General features: G+C 44.1%; 1 pseudogene; it reads right to left on the reverse strand.

The window, feature by feature from the left end:
- Positions 1–11,462: 11,462 nt before the first annotated feature.
- LOC109237866 lies at positions 11,463–12,764 on the reverse strand (annotated as a pseudogene).
- Positions 12,765–21,294: the final 8,530 nt, after the last annotated feature.

Genomic DNA, 21,294 nt, shown 5'->3' on the forward strand with positions numbered 1-21,294 from the left:
CGTCACCTCGCGTACAAGGCACTCAAATCAACAAATAACAAATCCTAAGGGGAAAGGTCCCCCACACAAGGTTAGACAAGCCACTTACCTCGAACTGGCTCAATATCAACTAGAAACCACGCTCTTGCCACGAGTATCCGACTCCAAATGGCCCAAATCTATTCAATTCAATTACACATTGTAAATAATATTGCAAACTACTGATTCTGCTAATAAATAGCTCGCAAAATAGGTAAAATGACCAAAACGCCCCTCCAGCCAACGTCTCAGAATCGAATAATTTTCACATTTTCAGAACCCTCGTACTCTCACGAGTCTTACCATATAAAAATCTCCCAAATCGGAGGTCAAATGCCCACTCAAAACTCAATAGTTTAGGTAATGAAGTTTTACCCCAAATTAACCAACTTTTGATCCTAAATTCGAATTACAATTATGTATTTAGCTATATAAGGATGAAGTATAATGAAAAGGGATCAAGGAAACGTTACCCAATGATTTTCTCTTCAAAACCCACTCAAAATCGCCTTCTCCCGAGCTCTCAATCGATTTTCAGACTTATGAAATTTAACCCTCGAAATTGATATTTCTGAACAGTCATTTCCGCTTCTGCGGACAAGGGACCGCTTCTGCGGTCCCGCATCTGCGGACCACGAGCCGCTTCTGCGGTTTTCATTAACAATTCAAGGTTCCGCTTTTGCGGTCTTAAACCGCACCTGCGGTTGCCGCTTCTGCGAAATACATACCGCTTCTGTGGTTTCTCACAAAGGACTCGGGACCGCATCTGCGATAGAAGCCTCGCAGGTGCGTAACCGCATCTACGGTAGATCCTCCGCACTTGCGGAAAAAGCTGAGGGAGCCCAAATTTGCTCCTGCGATGCTGAGGCCGCTTCTGCGGCTCCGCTTCGGCGGTTCCCAAGCCGCAGAAGCGAAAATACCAGAAGGAAAAAAACTTCAGCTGCTGCAACACTTCTCAAATTTTGCCGTTAACCATCCGAAATCATCCCGAGGCCCCCGGGGCCTCAACCAAAATCACCAATACCACCTATACCTTATTCGAACTTGTACCAATCCTTAAAACACCTAAAACAACACCGGGAGTCCGATTAAATCAAAGATTCAAGCCTAAGAACTTCAAATTCCAACAAAACACACTTTCGATCAAAAACCTACCCAAACCTCGTCCGAATGACCTAAAACTTTGCACACACATCCCAAATGACATGACGGTGCTAATGCAACTTCCAGAATTACAATCCGACCCTCGGATCAAAAACTCACTATCGGACCGGAAACTTCAAAAATTCAAACTTCGGCATTTCAAGCCTAAATGAGCTACGAGCCTCCAAAATACATTTCGAACACGCTCCCAACCCTGAAATCACCTAACGGGGCTAACGAAGCCATCGGATTTCCATTCCGAGGTCGTCTTCACACTGTTCCAATTACGGACCATTAATCAACTCTTAAGCTCTCATTTAGGGACTAAGTGTCCCAAAACACTCTGAATCCCAACACCGAACGTCCCGGCAAACCAAAATAGCAGAAATGAACTTAGGGGAAGCAGTTAATGGGGGATCGGGGCGTAAATTCCAAAAACGACCGGCCGGGTCGTTACATCCTCCTACACTTAAACATTCGTTCGTCCTCAAACGAGCATAGAGAACATACCTGAAGTAGTGAAAAGATGAGGGTACTGGCTACGCATATCCTGCTCGGTCTCCCAAGTCGCCTCCTCGGCCGGCTGACCCCGCCACTGAACCTTCACTGAAGCAATGTTCTTTGACCTCAACTTTCTGATCTGTCTGTCCAAAATAGCCACTGGCTCCTCAACATAGGATAGATCCTTGTCCAACTGGACTGAACTCAAATCCAACACGTGCGACGGATCACCGTGATACCTCCGGAGCCTCGAAACATGAAATACCGGATGAACTCCGGCCAAGCTAGGAGGTAAGGCAAGCTCATAAGCAACCTCCTCAACTCGCCTCAAGATCTCAAAAGGGCCAATAAACCTCGGACTCAGCTTCCCTTTCTTTCCAAACCTCATGACGCCCTTCATAGGCGAGACCCGAAGCAGAACCTGCTCACCAACTATATATGAAACATCACGAACCTTCCTGTCCGCGTAACTCTTCTGTCTAGACTTGGCTGTACGGAGTCTGTCCTGAATCACCTTGACCTTCTCCAATGCATCCTGAACCATCTCTGTACCCAATAGCCTGGCCTCACCCGGCTCGAACCAACCCACCGGAGATCTACACCTCCTGCTATATAAAGCCTCATACGGCTCCATCCGAATGCTGGACTGATAACTGTTGTTATAAGCAAACTCCGCCAATGGCAAGAAATGATCCCAAGACCCTCCAAACTCAATCACGCACGCACGTAGCATGTCCTCAAGAATCTGAATAGTGCGCTCGGACTGTCCGTCCGTCTGGGGGTGAAATGTTGTGCTCAACTCCACCCGAGTGCCTAACTCCTGCTGCACAGCTCTCCAGAACCGCGATGTAAACTAAGTACCTCTGTCTAAAATGATTGAAACTGGAATACCATGCAAACGAACGATCTCCCTGATATAAATCTCCGCCAACCGCTCCGATGAATAAGTGGTACACACAGGAATGAAATGAGCGGACTTGGTCAGCCGGTCCACAATAACCCAAATGGAATCAAACTTCTTCAAGGTCCGTGGAAGTCCAGATACAAAATCCATGGTGATGCGCTCCCATTTCCACTCCGGAATCTCTATCTGCTGGAGCAACCCACCCGGGCGCTGGTGCTCATACTTCACTTGCTGGCAGTTGAGGCATCTAGACACATAACCAACTATATCCTTCTTCATCCACCTCCACCAGTAGTGCTGCCTCAGGTCCTGATACATCTTCGCGGCACCCGGATGGATGGAATACCGCGAGCTATGGGCCTCTGCTAGAATCAACTCTCGAAGACCATCAACATTGGGCACACAAATACGGCCCTGCATCCTCAATACCCCGTCATCTCCAATGGTCACATCTCTGGCATCCCCACGCTGGACCCTGTCCTGAAGGACAAGCAAGTGAGGGTCATCATACAGCCGCTCCCTGATACGATCAAATAGGGAAGACCGGGAAACCACACAGGCTAGAACCCGACCGGGCTCCGAAAGATCCAATCTCACGAACTGGCTGGCTAAGGCCTGAACATCCATCGCCATAGGCCTCTCTAAAGCTGGTAAATATGCCAAACTCCCCAAACTCTCCTCCCGGCGACTCAAGGCATCTGCCACCACATTGGCCTTGCCCGGGTGATATAGGATAGTGATGTCATAATCATTCAGCAGCTCTAACCACCTCCTCTGACGCATATTGAGATCCTTTTGCTTGAGCAAGTGCTGCAAACTCCGATGATCAGTATAGATCTCACAAGGCACACCATACAGGTAATGTCGCCAGATTTTCAAGGCATGAACAATGGCAGCTAACTCGAGGTCGTGGACAGGGTAATTCTTTTCATGTACCTTCAACTGTCTAGACGCGTAGGCAATCACCCTACCGTCCTGCATCAATACTACTCCAAGGCCAACTCTCGAGGCGTCACAATAGACAGAATAAGACCCCGAACCGGTAGGCAACATCAAGATAGGGGCTGTAGTCAAAGCTGTCTTGAGCTTTTGAAAGCTCGCCTCACACTCCTCTGTCCACTGAAATGGGGCACCCTTCTGGGTCAATCTAGCCATAGGGGCAGCAATCGACGAAAATCCCTCCACAAAACGACGGTAGTAACCCGCCAGGCCAAGGAAACTGCGAATCTCTGTAGCTGAGGACGGCTTGGGCCAACTCTGCACGGCCTCTACCTTCCTCGGATCCACCCGAATACCCTCGCTAGAAATTACATGGCCTAGGAATGCCACATAACTCAGCCAAAACTCACATTTTGAGAACTTTGCATATAATTTCTTCTCCCTCAAGGTCTGAAGCACGGTCCTCAGGTGTTGGTCATGATCTTCCCGGCTCCGGGAATACACCAGAATATCATCAATAAAAACAATCACGAACGAGTCAAGATATGGCCTGAACACACTGTGCATCAAATGCATGAAAGCCGCAGGGGCATTGGTCAGCCCAATTGACATGAAAAGGAACTCGTAATGGCCATATCGAGTCCTGAAGGCAGTCTTCATGATATCTGGCTCCCGAATCTTGAACTGATGGTAACCTGAGCGCAAGTCAATCTTAGAAAACACCCGTGCGCCCTGAAGCTGGTCAAACAGATCATCAATGCGAGGCAAAGGATAACGGTTCTTCACTGTAACCTTGTTCAACTGGCGGTAGTCAATACACATGCGCATAGAACCATCCTTTTTCTTCACAAACAAAACAGGAGCACCCCACGGTGAAACACTGGGTCGAATAAAACCCTTACCAAGCAATTCCTGCAACTGATCCTTCAACTCCTTCAACTCCGGAGGAGCCATACGATACGGAGGAATGGAAATGGGCTGAGTGCCCGGCAACAGATCAATGCCAAAATCAATGTCTCTATCAGGCGGCATGCCTGAAAGATCGGCTAGAAATACATCGGGATAATCCCGTACCACTGGAACAGAATCAACAGAAGGGGTATCAACACTAACATCTCTCACATAAGCCAAATACGCGGCATACCCCTTCTCAACCATGCGTTGAGCTTTCAGAAAAGAGATAACTCTATTGGGAGTGTGGTCTAAAGTACCACTCCACTCAACACGCAGAATACCTGGCACAGCCAGCGTCACGGTCTTGGCGTGACAATCAAGAATAGCAAAATAGGGCGACAACCAGTCCATGCCCAAAATAATGTCAAAATCCACCATACCGAGTAATAATAAGTCTGCTCTGGTCTCAAAACCACGAATAGTAACCAAACATGACCGATAAACGCGGTCCACAACAAGAGAATCTCCCACAGGAGTAGAAACATAAACGGGGGCACTCAAAGAATCCCGAGGCACACCTAAATGAGGAGCAAAGTAAGAAGATACATAAGAGTAAGTAGAGCCCGGATCGAATAGAACCGATGCCTCTCTGTGACAAACCAGAATAATACCTATAATGACGGAGTCGGAGGCAACAACCTCAGTACGAGCAGTAATAGCATAATATCTGGCCCGGCCCCTCTCTCGAGGGCGACCTCTATCTCCCCGACCTCCGCCCCTAGCCGGCTGGGCAGGTGGGGTAGCTGCTGGAGCTGTGATCATGGCCTGAGAACTCTGAGGAGCACGCTGCGGCTGAGCAGTCTGTGAGGATGCACCCCTACCAAGTCTGGGGTAGTCCTTAACCATGTGGCGTGTATCACCACACTCGAAGCAAGCTCTGGGAGGACGCGGTGGCTGTGACTGGCTGGGACTAGGCCTACTGGACTGACCTCTTGAAACACCCCGCGCAGGAGGCGCGCTAGAAACTGGAGGTGCATAGTAAGGCTCCTGAGGTGGAGGTGGAGCTGGAGTACTGCCGGCTGCTGGAAGAGCTGAATGAACAGGGCGACCCGAATAACCTCTGCCATAACGACCTGCTGATGGGGTACGGGCACCAGAGTAGTGACCCGACTCTCGAGACCTCTTGGCCTCCCTCTCTCCTCGCTCCCTGGCAAGCATACCCTCAATCCTCCTAGAAATGCTCACTACCTGCTGATAAGGAATGTCCATCTCCAACTCTCGAGCCATGCTAGACCTGATGGGCGGAATAAGGCCCTCAATGAACCTGCGAACTCTCTCTCGAACTGTAGCAACCAAAGCCGGTGCGTGCCTGGCCAACCTGGTATAACGGATGGCATACTCTGAAACTGTCATAGCGCCCTGGCGCAAGTGCTCAAACTCTGTGCGCCATGAATCTCTGAGGCTCTGGGGAACAAACTCTCTCATAAACGTGTCCGAGAACTGGGTCCAAGTCAGTGAAGCAGCCTCGACTGGACTGTCTAACTCATAAGTGCGCCACCAATCACAGGCAGCTCCCCGAAGCTGAAAAGCAGTGAAAGAAACCCCGCTGGACTCCACTATGCCCATAGTGCGAAGAATACGATGACACTCCTCTAGAAATCCCAAGGCATCGTCTGATGCTAATCCATTGAACACTGGGGGATCATACTTCTTGAACCTCTCAAGTCTGCGCTGCCCGCCTGAGCCAAGGTGGTGTACATGCTCATGAACTGAGCCAAAGTCTCCTGGAGCCCTGGAGTAGTAGTGGCAGTAGTAGGTGTGCCAGGTGCCTGGGCTCCGGCTGGATCTACTGGTGGTACCTCGGCGGCAGCTCGCGCAGGTGCTCTGGCTGCACCACGTGCGCGTGCGCGACCTCTCCCCCGGCCCCGGCCTCTGACGGCTGCAGTAGGGGGCGCGGGTGCCTGATCATCTCGAGTGGCACGTGTCCTCACCATCTGTGAGAGAATAGAAGTCAGAAGTTCAGAACTAATGTCAAAATATCGCACGACAAGGAATTCAAATGAAATGAAGATTTTTTCCTAAACAGTTACATAGCCCCTCGTAGATAAGTACAGACGTCTCCGTACCGATCAGCGAGATTCTAATAAACCGACCTGTGTTCCGTGACTCCTATGAACCTAGAGCTCTGATACCAACTTGTCACGACCCTAGTTCACCAACCGTGAACATGTCATGACGGCACCTGGTCCCCATGACCAGGTAAGCCTAACATTTGCGAAAAATATAATAATTGTGGAAAAATAGAGAGAATCAAATCAAATATCTAAAGAAACTGTACTGAATGCCGCTTGGCAAGTACAACTCAATATCACAAGTCTAAACAATTCCCAAAACCCGAAAACTCACGGGCAACATAGGCTACAAAAGTGTATAGTAAAGGTTCCAAACTCCAGAATTTCTAACAACCGAAAGAAGGAAAACTAAGTACTAAAGATAGAGTGAGAGGGAGACTCGTGGGTCTGCGGACGTAGCAGATCTACCTCGAAGTCTCCGTAGTCCTCCTGCCTCACTGATAGTGCGCCTGAGTAGAGGTACCTGGAGGATCTGCACATGAAAAACATGCGCAGGAAGGGCATGAGTACACCACAACGGTACTCAGTAAGTGCCAAGCCTAACCTCGGTTGGGTAGTGACGAGGAAGGTCAGGGCCATACTGAGACAAAATATAGTAATAACAGTATTAACAGTATGATAATCGGACAGAAATAATAAATACAACAGTGAAATAAGACAGATTAAGCAAGACAATAGCAAATACACAAGAACGGAATGACCACAGAATAAGTACAGCTCAACACCAATGGTAACAATGAGGATCTCCCAGGATATCGTCCTGTAGTCCTTTTCTCAATGTGCAGGGGGATCTATCGGGAATCTAACCCGCAGTCCCAAAGTAAAAGTGCGGGGGGATCTACCGGGAATCGAATCCGTATTCCCAAAGTAAACAAACAAGGAGGGGGGGGGGGTGGGGCAGCTACCGGAATCCCACATCCGTAGTCCCAATGTAAATGCGCAATCACAACCAGAAGGTACACGGAAACGAAGTACAAAAGACAAGCAACAGGTAGTGCTAGCCTAGCATGCTTCACGTAGTACAGTTAAGGCAACTTAAGCAATTAGGGAAGTTGAATCAACTAAACATGCTTTCCTAATCTAGCACAAGTTATAATTACAAGTAGAATAAAACAAATATGAAAGGAACTCAATCTCAATATCTTAAGAAAAATCGGATTTCCAATAATTGGCTCAAGTACACGCCCGTCACCTCGCGTACAAGGCACTCAAATCAACAAATAACAAATCCTAAGGGGAAAGGTCCCCCACACAAGTTTAGACAAGCCACTTACCTCGAACCGGCTCAATATCAACTAGAAACCACGCTCTTGCCACGAGTATCCGACTCCAAATGGCCCAAATCTATTCAATTCAATTACACATTATAAATAATATTGCAAACGACTGATTTCGCTAATAAATTTACAGCTAGGGCGCAAAAATAGGTAAAATGACCAAAACGCCCCTCCAACCAACGTCTCAGAATCGAATAATTTTCACATTTTCAGAACCCTCGTACTCTCACGAGTCTAACCATATAAAAATCTCCCAAATCGGAGGTCAAATGCCCACTCAAAACTCAATAGTTTAGGTAATGAAGTTATACCCCACATTAACCAACTTTTGATCCTAAATTCGAATTCCAATGATGTATTTAGCTATATAATGATGAAGTATAATGAAAAGGGATCAAGGAAACGTTACCCAATGATTTTCTCTTCAAAACCCACTCAAAATCGCCTTCTCCCGAGCTCTCAATTGATTTTCAAACTTATGAAATTTAACCCTCGAAATTGATATTTCTTAACAGTCATTTCCGCTTCTGCGGACAAGGGATCGCTTCTGCGGTCCCGCTTCTGCGGACCACGAGCCGCTTCTGCGGTTTTCATTAACAATCCAAGGTTCCGCTTCTGCGGTCTTAAACCGCACCTGCGGTTGCCGCTTCTGCAAAATACTTACCGCTTCTGCGGTTTCTCACAAAGGACTCGGGACCGCATCTGCGATAGAAGCCTCGCAGGTGCGTAACCGCATCTGAGGTAGATCCTCCGCACCTGCGGAAAAAGCTGAGGGAGCCCAAATTCGCTCCTGCGATGCTGAGGCCACTTCTGCGGCTCCGCTGCTGCGGTTCCCAAGCCGCAGAAGCGAAAATACCAGAAGGGAAAAACTTCAGCTGCTGCAACACTTCTCAAATTTTGCCGTTAACCACCCGAAATCATCCCGAGGCCCCCGGGGCCTCAACCAAAAGCACCAATACCACCTAATACCATATTCGAACTTGTACCAATCCTTAAAACACCTAAAACAACACCGGAAGTCCGATTAAATCAAAGATTCAAGCCTAAGAACTTCAAATTCCAACAAAACACACTTTCGATCAAAAACCTAACCAAACCTCGCCCGAATGACCTGAAATTTTGCACACACATCCCAAATGACATGACGGAGCTACTGCAACTTCCGGAATTCCAATTCGACCCTCGGATCGAAAACTCACTATCAGACCAGAAACTTCAAAAATTCAAACTTCGGCATTTCAAGCCTAAATGAGCTACGAGCCTCCAAAATACATTCCGAACACGCTCCCAACCCCGAAATCACCTAACGGAGCTAACGGAGCCATCAGATTTCCATTCCGAGGTCGTCTTCACACTGTTCCGATTACGGACCATTTATGAACTCTTAAGCTCTCATTTAGGGACTAAGTGTCCCAAAACACTCCGAATCCCAACACCGAACGTCCCGGCAAACCAAAATAGCAGAGATGAACTTAGGGGAAACAGTTAATGGGGGATCGAGGCGTAAATTCCAAAAACGACCGGCCGGGTCGTTACAGTGTGGCCGCGTCATTATGTTTTTCGCTCATCTTGTCCTTCCTTATTAAATATTAAATGACTATATTTTATCCTTTACCTTACCTTTTTATATAATAATTCTACCTCATACCTTATTTTTTTTCTTTAAAATATTGCAAGTTTATTTGAAATACTATTGGTGAATGACATCGTGAAACAACGGCAAACAATACAATCTATCCAAACATTATATACATCAAAATCATAAAAGAGAATATAACCAGACATAACAACCATCCAAACAAGCTGTTAATTTCGATTAATTGGAGGCAATGCCAAATAGCACTTTTGTCTTTTGGTGTCTAATTTTGATAAAGAAGTCTAAACACCGTTATACTGAAGGAAACATCAAACACTTCCTGATAAGGGAGTCTTTGTGTATCACTTGATTTAAGTAGTTGATTTATTTTAGAAATTATATAGCTATTAAACATGTACCGGATTAGAACAATAACCAGACAATTTGTTATTCTTGACATTTAACTAGGAAGAACATGAACTAACTAGGACGTTGGAACGAGACTTAGAGAAAATATCTGCTTTCATATTGGAATAAGTTCACTCGTAATGTTGGATGTAATGTTTCTAATCCCTATTTGGTGCGAACCTTTAAGGGGATCAACAAGATCTAATCCCTTTAATCAGGGGTCTCGGACGAGTATTGGATCGAAAAAATTCTTGTTAATAGTGTTTTTTCTTTAATGAGCCCTATATAGTGCAAATCCAAAGTAGTTGGTCCAGCGTAAGGGTGTCAAGGGACATTTAAAAATCGAGGAAATCGACAAGTTTTTATATAAATCTATAATTGTACCGATAATAAGGGTAAGTTATTTATTTTATGAAATAAACCAAAAAAGTACCGAATCGTACCTAATAAATTCACATGTGAAAAACATATATATATATATATATATATATATATATATATATATATATTAAGTTTAAAAATAATAAAGTATTAAATTTTTCCTTGGGCTTGAAATTATGAAAATGGCTACAAGCCAATAAGTAATTAAAATTAAAATCATAATTCCCAAACCTATTATGCTACTCCTAGTGAAACTAAGTTATTTCCAGCATTTTCACTAGTAAGACACAAAGTATTCTAGAGATTATGAGTAGCAAACTACTATATATTGAATATGTTTCCTTTTGTATGATTTGAATTNTTTTGGTCTTTGCTTAGTTTCTTTTATGTTATTGTAGAGTATTTGATGGATCTATACTCTAGTCATCTTTCATGTTTTCTTAATTCATCACCATTTAAACAGTAAAACTGTCTAGAGAGTTTTGCTAAGTCCTATAAAAGTATGTATGTTATTGTATTCTACTTTTAATAGTGACTTTTACATGACATTTAAGAAAATACCGACAATTAACCGAACCGTACCGATACCGAAGAGAAACCGACATGATTGGGACGGTTTCGAAAAGTCTAATTTTGGTTATACATAACAGAATAATCGAAAAAATTGGTATGGTAGAAATTTTATGAAATAACCGCCAAACAGAACCATTGACACCCCTAATCCAGCGGATATCGAATATCAAACGGTTACACCCAAAAACAAAAAACAAATGGGCAGACTCTCTTTGGTATTCACTTGTTGCAATTGGTTCTGTACCCTGGCATAATATAACACTAGCAAAAAAATAGGAATTAGTTCGGTAGCTAAACAGAAAAATTCGTCGCTAATTCCATTTAGCGACGGATTAACGACAAGATTATTAAGAAATTTTGTTAGCTACGAGCGATTTAGTGACGAAATCCGTAGCTAATTTTAGTATTTTTGGAGTGTAATGAATACTTCCAGAGTTCCACTTCCAGTTGAATCTGCCAGAGAAATTTATTACACTTTATTAGATTAGATAATGTGAATAAGTAAAGCTACTAATTAATTGTGTTACATTTACAAGAATCTACTCATTACGGATCTGTAGAGCTTCTTCAAATATTTTAAGCTTACATAATGGAAGGAGAGAAAAAGGTTTGAAAAATACAGTAAACAGTGTCAAAACAAGAGAAAAGTATTTCAGCTATTTCACAAATCGCTGGTGAGCAGCTGCACACACTGATAATATTTTTAATGACATATCCTAGGAGAATTTCTTTCGAAGTTGTTTGATCACTTTCCTATCAAGCTGGAAACCTTTACTGTATCGAGAATAGGCGGATCTGAAGCAAAGATTTCACTCGGAATCATAACAAATCCAGGATTTTGACTATTGAAAGAAGCGAGTACAGTAGCATTTTTGTGCCCACATTATAAAGGAAGTGTATAAGACCTTGTGGGATCACAAACACGCCGCCAAGATTCAAAATTTTCCAGAAGAGACGACTCTTGAAAACATCTACAGCACGAGGAGCAAGAAATCCAGCATAAATAGTACCCTCCAATATAGTTATAAGCTCAGTAGCTCGAGGGTGTGTGTGAAATGGGACTATACTCTTGGGTTCCAAATCAGTACGAGCTATAAAAATACCCAAGAGTGTTGAGTCCAGGAATTCTGTAGATATCCATACATAGGTTGCACTATATTTTCAATTACATTAAGACCTAAGCAAAGAAATCATCTGCTTTTGCAAGCTTTAGGTCTTTGCAAATCTTTCCATTCACGAATACTGAATAAATGAAACAAAACAAATTAAAGTTAAGCATATTATGCAGATATTATGTAATACCCCCAATATTTTAAATGGGGACATATGTGGTATTTAGTAAATAATAAGTTTGAATAAAAAGAAAAAAAAAAACAACTAACTAAATAAACAAAAAAAGAAGGAAAAGTTTAAAAATTGAAACCAAAAAGGGCTGAAACCCATACAATACATCTGCCCAAGTTTTTAAAAGGGCTAGGGGAAGGGGGCGAAGCAGAAGCTTCAGATACGAAACAAAAAGAAACAGAGAAGGAAAGAAAGAAAGAAGAAGAAAAGAGACGAAGAAGAAGAAAGCTTTGGACAAAGACTTTAAGAAGAACTGGGGGTTGAAATTGAATCCTTCGACTCAAGAGGTTAACTTCTTCTCCTCATCTGTTGAATTATTTTACTGTACTTATGCAATTTCATGTGGTACAAAGGAATTCAATATCAACTTTCTTTTATATAAAAAGAAATATACAATTACTAAATAGTTTGAAATTGATAGAATTATGGCCTAGTTCTATGATTAAATATAAATACCTTTTTATTTACAAGATTTTTGGACTAATTTAAATTACTCATAGCATGGGGAAATATAAATCCACAAATTTAGAGTCAAACATGAACCCCGATGATTGGGTTTTCTAAAATAGCTATGAATTAGCCTAAATAACGAAATTAACATGAGATCGATAATATGTGATTATAGATTGATTGAAGAAAGTTGTACGGATCGCTCGAGGTGACGAGTTTGGCATTTCACACGAGTATTGTGAGTAGTAATCTTACCGCAATTTGTGTTTTTATAACTTGCATGATTTACACATGAGTTTTAATATGAATATGTTACCGATTAATTTGAGTTGCATGTGGGAAAGTCTTTTACTGGATATGATGCCGAAATAGTTATTTGAGATGATTACCGTTGTTTTAATTATTGTCGTTGTCACTAGATCTGTTTTACTGTTATTTGAATTTACTGTTATCGAAATGAAATATATGATTTGATAATAACCGAAATGCCCTATTTTGTTTTAAAATTTTTTCCTATGAGTATATACGGATATAGAGACAAGTATAAATAAGAGTAGACTTTGAAGGATCCCGTAGCTAACGGCGGGTTCGTTAGACCTGGTTCACCTTGTATTTACCGATTACAGAGTACAGTTATAGCCCTCGCTAGTGGGAAGGTAGAACTAGCATACCGTTACCGATTTCGCTCGGGTAGGGACTACCGTTATATTTGACTTCTTGCGAAGAAGTCCACAGTTATACCGATTACATGATCCATGCATTGAAACCTCCCAAATGTGAATACTGATATTATACAGTGGTAACCGAGCTTATTACTAAACTGTTAATGGTATTATACTATAAGAAAAGCATGATGAGACTGAAAATTATTTATTGTTTCTGAAAGGGCATTTTGATGTTATTTTCTATTTGAGATACTAGCATGTTTTCTGACTTGTCCCCAATAAAAACGGTTGTGGTTAAGAGTTATTACTCACTGAGCTAGCGACTCATTCCCCGCTAATTTTTTTTAAAGAGACACCAGTCGACGCAGGCGAGGATTTCGTTAGTTAGAGCGCACAAGTGGATAGTTCTTGGTGAGCCTCGCACTTGTTCGCGTGGGAGTAAATTTTATTTATTGTTATGGTCTTTTCTTTGAACTCTTAGAGTCACTCCATGGTCATTCTTTTAGTGCCATGAGTATTATTTTGTTATTATAGTCTTATGTTGAGTATCGTTCTTTATTATCAAAGTTGGAGATAAATTAGTATTTGTGGTTGTTAGTGGGTTGATTAGTAATGGAGACTCGTTTTGGTTGATTGATAGGTTGTCAAGTGTTTGGTATGATATTAGGATGTTTGGTTGTTGATTTGAGACAGGGAAATTTTTGGGATAGTCCAAAAACAGGGGAAACTCTGTCCGATTTTCTGTAAAATACCAATGAGGCTTACTTGGGAGCACTTGCTCCTAAGCGCCGGTCACAATCCTAAATTGGGTCATGACAAAGTTGGTATCAGAGCTTAGGCTTTAAGTCCCGAGTCATGGAGCAATGTTTAGTAGAGTCTTGTTCATGGGTATGTAGGCGCCCATACTTATGATCTTGAGGCTACTGAACATCTAGGAATGTTTTCCCTTCTTTCATTCTTTGATCGTAGCGTTGAGATAACTCGAGATTGACTTTAGGATGTTTCTTTCGCAGATGGATAGGACACGCACACCCTCATCTGCTGGACGTGGTACTACCCGGGGTGGAGGTCAAGTTGGGGTTCATCAAACTAGAAGACAGACTGCTCCTCAGCCTGAAGTTGGAAACATGGGTCAACCCCAAGCTGCTATGCCAGATACAGTGCAAGGCAGGGAGGTCAGGACGCTCCACCACCAGTGCCAACTGTTGTACCTACTGTTGCCTTACATGCAGACGCAGTGGCAAGGTTATTGAATGTGTTAGAGGCATTGGTGTCTGCTCTGGGTGGAAGTTCAGCTCCTCAAGCTACTTTACTGACACAAGCACTTGCACAGACTCAGACTTTCGGAAATAAGGAAGTATCCCTACAAGAGTTTCTGAAATTGAAATCACCAAATTCGCTGGTTCCGATAATTTAGCAGAACCTCAAAGTTTCTTGGATGGGACACTTAAGACATTACGTGCTCTTGGATGTTCTGGTGAGAGAGCCGTGGAGCTCGCAGCATACAAACTAGAGGATATGGCCAACACATGGTATGAAACTGTATTGCTAGGAAGGCCAGCAGGAGCAGCACCACTAACATGGGACGAGTTCACTAAGTTGTTCAAGAATCATTTTCTTCCAGACAGCCTGATGCAATAATATGCTAGAGACTGAGAGATTGGTTCAGACTCCAGATATGGATGTGTCAACATATAACACTATGTTTTGTAAGCTGGCTATATATGCTCCTTACTTAGTGCCTACCGAAGAAGCTCGAGTTCAGAGGTTTGTTGATGGATTGGTTGGTCGTCTATACATTGCAGTAGCCCCACAGATGAAGACTTTATCCTACTCTGATGTAGTCGACCTTGCTAGAAAGATTGAAAACAAGGGACGTGATGAGCGTGCAACTAGTGATTTACGTAAGAAGGCAAAGACATGAGGGTCTTTCAGTGGCAGTTTTAGTGAAAATCGAAGAGCAGGAAATCAGGGACAACAACAACAGGGTTCTCAGACAGGGACACATTTGTCTTCATAGTCCACATATAGGCCACATTATAGAAAGGGTACTAGGGGACCGTCAGCATGTGGACATCGTAATTCTTGGCAGATATATGCCACTACTCCAGTCTGGTAGACCTGTGGTAGATCACATTTGGGCCAATGTCGTGTTCTAACTGGAGAGTGCTTTCGGTGTGGCCATTTGGGACATCACTTAAGGGATTGCCCTCAGCCTCTAAGAAATTTCAACCAGGCTTCTATTCAGTTAGCTGCACTGACTCAGACTACTCGTAATACTTCAGGTGCTACAGTTACAGGAAATCGAGGTTGAGGTGCTGGAGACCGTGCTACTGTGAATCAAGGACAAGGGAATGCTGGTAGAGGTCAGGCGAGAGTTTTTGCATTTACTAGACAGGATGCTCAAGCCTCGAATGCTGTGGTTACAGGTATTCTTTCTGTCTGTTCATTTGATGCACTTGCGTTGATTGATCCGGGATATACTCACTCCTATGTGTCCTCGTACTTTGCTTTGAAGTTTAGTAGACAATCTAAGCTATTGAATGATCCTTTTCTAGTTGCTACTCCTGTTGGAGAGTCTCTATTAGCTGAATACGTGTATCATGCTTGTCAGATTCGGGTTGAGGGTAGAGATACTCTAGCTGACCTTATTGTACTTGATATGATTGACTTTGACATGCTGATGGGAATAGATTGGTTATCTTCTTGCTATGCTATAGTCGATTGTCATGCAAAGATGTAAAGTTTGAGATACCCAATGAACCCAGTTTTATTCTAAGAGGGAGTCAGGTTCCAGAGACTTGCAAAATTGTATCATTTATGAAGGCTCAACGACTTCTAAAGAAAGGTTGCTTGGGTCTCTTAGCTATTGTAAATGACACAAGAAAGGAAACAGTTAGTATAGAAAATTTACCAGTAGTGAGAGAATTTCTGATGTATTTCCTGAGGATTTACCAGGATTGCCTCCAGTACGAGCAATAGATTTTGGCATTGATTTTCTGCCTGCACACAACCCATATCGATACCCCATACCGAATGGCACCAGTAGAGTTGAGGGAGCTAAAGCAACAGTTACAGGTTTGTTAGATAAGGGTTTTATTAGACCTGGTGTATCACCATGGGGTGCACCAGTACTGTTCGTAAAGAAGAAAGACGGATCCCTAAGAATGTGCGTTGACTCCAGGCAGTTGAACAAGATAACAATACGCAATAAATATCCTTTGCCTCGTATAGACGACATGGTTGATCAGTTACAAGGAGCTGCCCACTTTTCAAAGATTGACCTCCGTTCTGGTTATCATCAACTTAGAATCAAAGATGACGATATTTCTAAGACTGCTTTCAGAACTCGATACGAGCATTATGAGTTTCTTGTGATTCCTTTCGGACTGACTAATGCTCCAGTGGCATTCATGGATTTAATGAATAGGGTGTTCAAGCCGTTTCTGGATAGATTTGTAATAGTATTTATTGATGATATCCTGATATATCCTCGTAGCCAAGGAGAACACGAGGATCATCTCAGGACTATGTTGCAGACATTGCGAGAACATCGGCTTTATGCTAAGTTCTCGAAGTGTGAATTTTTGCTAGACTCGGTATCATTTTTGGGGCATGTTGTATCCAAAGATGGAATTATGGTAGATCCTAAGAAGACAGAAGTTGTGCAGAATTGGCCCAGGCCTACTTCTCCTACAGAGATTCACAGCTTTTTAGGCTTAGCAGGCTATTACAGGCATTTTGTATAGGATTTCTCCAGAATAGCAGCGCCACTAACTAAGTGTATGCGGCAGAATCGAAGGGTCCGATTTCCCGTCATTAAGACGTCTCGGAAGATCACCTCGAAGCCTCGAGGCTACTAAGATGCACTCGAGTCTCCTTTCTCGGAGCTCGTCGACACCCGGCCTGAAGAGAATATCGGCCGAGGCTAGAGTAAAAATGGGGAGTTCCCAAGACACACGGCTAAGTCTGACAAAGCCTAGCCGGCCTACTCTGAACTCGAATCAGGGTGTTACATCTAGCTGTCCCGTCCCCATATCTATACAATTAATATATATCGTACCATATAAGGTTTCCCCTTCTATATATAGGAGATTCTTACCATTTTGTAAGGAACGGATGTTGCTCCAACTATTCTACACGAAATATATGATAACTCTCTCTCTTTTCTCTCTAACATACTCTCTCGATATTGTTGCTCTTATTTACTATCTTCATACTTGTTCTTCATTTATTGCTTATCATTGGCCATAAAGAGCCTCCTTTAATTATATCATGACTGTTAGCCCTTCCCCCACTGCCCCTAATAGCTCGAGCCCGAGCCCGGGAATCGACCTCGAGGCCCCGAACCAACCAGTTCGAGGCCCTGAACAGCTAACTCATCGTTTCGATTGTAGCTCTATTTTAGCTCGCATTTCGTCCTTAAGCTTCATACACATAGCATCAACTGCTTAACAACTAGCATAAAAATAGATAACGTATTTTTAGAGTCCCATCAACAAATTTAATTGTTATTACCATTTTCACGGTAAACAGTTTGGCGCCCACCATGGGGCTAAAAATAATAGTGATTATTTTCTTGCTGGTTTTGTTACACAACGCAAGTTATATTTCACACTTTTTCTTGTCCAAGATCTTCGATTTCAGGTTAATATGTCTGGCTCAATAAACAGAGTTGAGAACGACGACATCGAAAATCACGGAGAAAACGGTGTGGCTGTTCCAATTGTTGGTACGCCACCACGGAACCCCGAGAACCCACCTGGACCGATTCCAGTAGACGCGGGCTCGCGCGACGCACAGCAGATCGATGAAACCTCACGCACCGACAGGAGCATACAACAAGGAGACCAACAGGAAGCCCAAAATACCCCAGCTCGGGAAGAAGGGGAAGTTAGCCTTCATGTTATTTTTGAAATGTTGCAGGCACAACAGCTGGCTATCGCTAAGCTGCAAAGCCACCCAAAAACTCCCAGCACCATAACACCGGAAACAACTCCCCTGGCCGAGCAGGTATCGGAGATATTGAGCAATAATGGTTCGATAGCGGACCCTGCTATCGTAAAAATGCTCGAGGATCGTACCAGAAGGATCGAGTCGGGCGAAAAAATGATAGTAGCCAACGACAAGAAGGTCGAAACTTAGAACTCCAGGGTCGACCAAATCCCGGACGCGCCCTCGATTCTGAAAGGCGTAGACTCGAAGAAGTTCGTGCAGCGGCCGTTCCCAGAGGAAGCGGCTCCGAAACCCATTCCAAAGAAGTTCAGTATGCCGGTACTCCCTAAATACAACGGGACCTCAGACCCCAATGAGCATGTTACTGCCTACACGTAAAGGGTAACGACATAAAAGACGACGAGATCGAGTCTGTCTTGCTGAAGAAGTTCGGCGAAACGCTCTCGAAGGGGGCCATGATGTGGTACCATAACCTAGCTCCCAACTCTATAGACTCATTTGCCATGCTGGCTGACTCCTTCATAAAGGCATACGCCGGTACCATCAAGGTAGCGACAAGGAAGTCTGACGTATTCAAGATCAAGCAAAGGGAGAATGAAATGCTGCGAGAATTCGTATCTCGCTTCCAAATGGAATGAATGGAACTACCCCCGATCTCCGATGATTGGGCGGTGCAGGCCTTCACTCAAGGCCTGAACGAGCGGAGCTCAGTGGCCTCGAGGCAGCTGAAAGAGAATTTGATCGAGTATCCTGCCGTAACTTGGTCGGACGTCCACAACCGATATCAGTCAAAGATCAGGGTCGAGGATGATCAATTAGGAGCCCCTTCGGGCTAAGTATACCCAAGCAGGCTCTTAGCAAAGGAGCCAAAACCGAAAAGAGAAAGGTATCAGCCATACACCAAAGACAGGAGAAATGCCCCAAGACGCAACCCGCCTCGCAACGACCGATTGATCAACCGAGGGCAGAATCCTCAGGGACTCATTAACAGAACCGGATTCAACGGAATCACGGGGCCAACAGGAGCACCACGCCTATCAGAATACAACTTCAACATTGATGTTTCAGACATCGTATTCGCCATCGGCAAAATCAAGGATACCAGATGGCCCAGGCCTATGCAATCGGATCCTTCCCAAAGAAATCATAACTTGGTGTGTGAATTCCATAGCACGCATGGCCACAGAAGCGAGGATTGTCACCAGCTCCGAGAGGAAGTAGCCAGGCTACTCAATAAAGGTCATCTCAGAGAATTCTTGAGCGACCAAGCCAAAAGTCAGTTCCGAGAAAGAGAGGCGGCCAAGAAGAACGAAGAAAACGAGCCACGACATGTTATCCACATGACATTAGGGGGCATTGACGCTCCCCAGGAACCCGTGATGAGAAGGACAAAAATATCCATAACTAGAGAAAAGCGAACCCGGGGATACGTACCCGTAGATGCCCTCAAATTCAGTGAGGAGGACTCCGAGACCTTGTACCAAGCTCATTACGACGCACTGGTAATCTCTTTCCTCGTAAATACATTTTAAATAAAACGTGTACTCGTGGATCCAGGTAGCTCGGCCAACATCATCAGGTCGAAGGTAATAGAGCAACTCGGACTGCTAGACCAAATCGTGCCCGCCACTCGAGTCCTCAACTGATTCAACATGGCAAGTGAAACAACGAAAGGAGAGATCACTCTCCCGGTCAGCGTGGCCGGCACGACCCAAAATGTCAAATTTCATGTCATCGAAGGAGACATGAGGTACAGCGCCTTGTTCGGACGACCGTGGATACACTGCATGAGAGCAGTACCATCCACCCTTCACCAAATGATGAAATTCCCAATAAAAGGCAGGATTAAAACCGTCCACGGGGAATAGCACGCGGCAAGGGAAATGTACGCGGTGCACCACGTGGCACCGACACCAATATCTCCACTCTCGAAAGAGCCAAAGGGCAATCGAACTACATCTTCGGCTAAGCCTGATTGGACATAGCGGAGGACCGTACCGTGCCCTCATTACAAACAACAGGGACATACCAGACCTCAGAGTATCGCCATCGCATCCCACGATAAGGTATAACCACCTCCCTTTTCATTTTATACCTTATACTAACCCTTATGCATGCACCCGATCAAAGCAGTCAAAAGCGATAACCCAACTCGAAGACATTAAGTTTTTAAGAGCATCCTTTGCACTCTTTTCCTTCGACCGAGCTTCTGTCCCGAAGAGGGTTTTGCCGGCAAGGTTTTTAACGAGGCAACACCTATATGCTACCTAAGGGGGATCCAACAAGTCTTCAAGGCTTATTTTGCTATCAATCCCGAGCGCCGAAGGACATCCTCTCAGAAGATCATCCGCTCGAAAGAGCCAAGAAATGCCAAATAGGGTCCCAATGGGAAAATGATGTACCGGACAAAACGGTCGAGTAAACCGTGTCCACACAGCCGAGCCCCCGATGGCGGATACACATGTACTAGTGCTGAATAATCAAGGAATACTTTTGCCATCGTATCACATGCTCTAAAGGAAACCCAACATTTTCGCCAAAATGATTCCTTCATCAAAAGCGTCCCGAATACTCGGAGACTGGCGTCGATAATTCGGCACCCACATGACCTCAGGGTCGAAGCTCCAAACTCGTAAGCTCTCAACAAGGCAGCACCGAAATCACGAAACATCTCCAAAAGAGAAAAATGTCCCGAACAGTCAGAGACTGGCATCACAAGCTCAGAAAACGCGTGACCTCCGGGTCGGAATCTCTAAAATTGCAAGCCTTCAATGAGGCAATTCCGAGCTCACGAGTAGCGGCTCTCGAGCCAAAACGAACTCGATGACTCAGAGACTGTCGCCAATCGCCATTCAGTAAAAAACCCGATGCCATAAGACCCCAAGCGGGCAGACTCGGTCTCGTAAGACCTACATAAGGCAGCAATAAAACTGTAAGACCTCAAGCAAGGCATGAATCATACTAGTACCAAGTATCAACAAACTGTAAGACCTCAAGCAAGGCATGAATCATACTTGTACCAAGTATCAACAAACTGTAAGACCTAAAGGCATGAAAAATTTATAAGACCTTACTACAGGCATAAACTCGATCCCGAAGTTTAGGCTATATATCGCATTTGTAAGATTCCTGA

The sequence above is a fragment of the Nicotiana attenuata genome, unplaced genomic scaffold (assembly GCF_001879085.1).
Source record: "Nicotiana attenuata strain UT unplaced genomic scaffold, NIATTr2, whole genome shotgun sequence".
Taxonomy (NCBI): Eukaryota; Viridiplantae; Streptophyta; class Magnoliopsida; order Solanales; family Solanaceae; genus Nicotiana; species Nicotiana attenuata.